Raw genomic sequence first — 1844 nt, 5'->3', positions numbered from 1 at the left:
ATGCGAACACGTTCTCAATCACGTAAGGAAACACTGGACGAAGTTTAAGTAGTTGAAGAAGTTTTTGAAGAAGTTGAGAAAGCTGAAGAAGAAGCGATTATTACAATGGGATAACCAGCAGCAAATCTGAAGGCTTTGATAGATTATTCTCAACCGAAGATCAATGACATTCAGTCTGGCATTGTCAGACCATGCATCGCAACTAATACCTTTGAAATCAAGTCTAGCACGATTCAGATGTGCAGAATTCAGTCCAGTTTGGGGGTTCTCCAACGGAAGATCCCAACATGCACATTAGAGATTTCATCGAGATTTGCGACACTTTCAAGTTCAACAAGTTTCTAAGATGTTATGAAGCCGAGGCTTTTTCCATTCTCTCTGAGGATAAGCTAAGTGTTGGTTGTATTCTCCACCACCAGGTTTCTATCACTACTTAGGAGGATCTTGCTCAAAAGTTTCTCACTAAATTCTTCCCTATGGCGAAAACAGCTGTCTCAGAAACGCTCTTACTCAATTTGCGTAGCAATCGGGAGAATCTTTGTGTGAGGCTTGGAGCGCTACAAGAGATGCTTAAGAATATCCTCATCATGGCATGCCTGACTGGATGATCATCAATTACTTTTATAATGGGTTGGGAGCACAGTCGAGACCTATGCTCGATGCAGCATCAGGTGGAGCCTTATGGCTAAGAGCTACGATGAAGCTTATGAGCTAATTGAATTGATGGCTGCTAATGAATATCAGAACCCAACTCAGAGACTATCTCAAAGTAAGGTAGCAGAAATTATGGAGGTAGATACAGCTACGGCTATAGCTTCTCAGCTAAAGGCGTTAATGATGAAAGTGGATTCTTTGGCTAATTATGAGTTAATCAGATCATTAGTGTATGTGAGCTTTATGCTGGTGCGCACGCGACGGGGCAGTGTGCTATATCTCGTGAATCAGCTCAGTTTGTGAGTAACTTTTAGAGGTCGCAACAACCATTCCTGCACTTATCATCCTTATAACCACAATCATCCTAACTTTAGTTGGAGCAACAATCATAATGCGGTACAACAGCCTTATCAGTAGTTTGGAGCCAAGCAATTCAACCCTCCTGGTTTTCAACAACAGTATGCATCAAAAAAACAACTCCATCTTCAACAACAACCGCATGGAATTCCGGTCAATCTACTAATGAAAATCTGAATTTGAGGAGTTGAGGCGTATGTGCAAAAGCCAAACGTTTCTATCAAGACTCTTGAGAAACAAATAGGGCAAATTTCCAATGCTTTGTTGAACCGTCAATCAGGAACTCTTCCTAGTGATAGAAGCTAATTCAGGCAAGATGAAGTCAAAGAGCAATTGAAGGCAATCAAATTAAGGTCTGGAAAGTCACGAGCCCCCAAATTCAGGAAAATGAAGATTTTGAAGATTTTGTTCAGAATGCAGGTGCATCTGCACCTTTGCCAATTCCATAAATGAGATGGAACTGAAAAGGTTGTACAAAGGATGCCGAGGTGGAACTGAAGAAAAAGCTGTTGAAAGCAATCCTCCTGAGGGTAATACAGGGGATAAACGGTCTACCCACCTCCGTTTTATCCTAAAGACTTCAGAAGCAGAAGTTCGATAATCAATTTGCCAAGTTTTTGGAGGTTTCACGAAGTTGCACATTAACATACCTTTTGATGAGCTCTAGAACAGATGCTGAGCTACGCTAAGTTCATGAAGGTATTCTATCTCGAAAGCTAAAACTTGAGGAGTTGGAAACCGTTGCTCTAATGGAAGAGTGCAGTGATTGCTGCAACAGAAACTACCTCCTAAGCTTAAAGATCCAGGAGCTTCACGATACCTTGCACCATTGG

General features: G+C 41.5%; 1 non-coding gene across 1 annotated transcript; it reads right to left on the bottom strand.

Moving 5' to 3' along the window:
- Positions 1-490: 490 nt before the first annotated feature.
- LOC141715602 (small nucleolar RNA R71) lies at positions 491-594 on the bottom strand. Its single transcript, XR_012572359.1, has one exon. It is a non-coding gene; the product is annotated as a small nucleolar RNA R71 (small nucleolar RNA).
- Positions 595-1844: the final 1250 nt, after the last annotated feature.

The sequence above is a fragment of the Apium graveolens genome, chromosome 3, assembly GCF_009905375.1.
Source record: "Apium graveolens cultivar Ventura chromosome 3, ASM990537v1, whole genome shotgun sequence".
Classification (NCBI taxonomy): Eukaryota; Viridiplantae; Streptophyta; class Magnoliopsida; order Apiales; family Apiaceae; genus Apium; species Apium graveolens.
The sequence above is the reverse complement of the archived record's forward strand: the minus strand, read 5'-3'. Positions and strand labels throughout refer to the sequence as shown.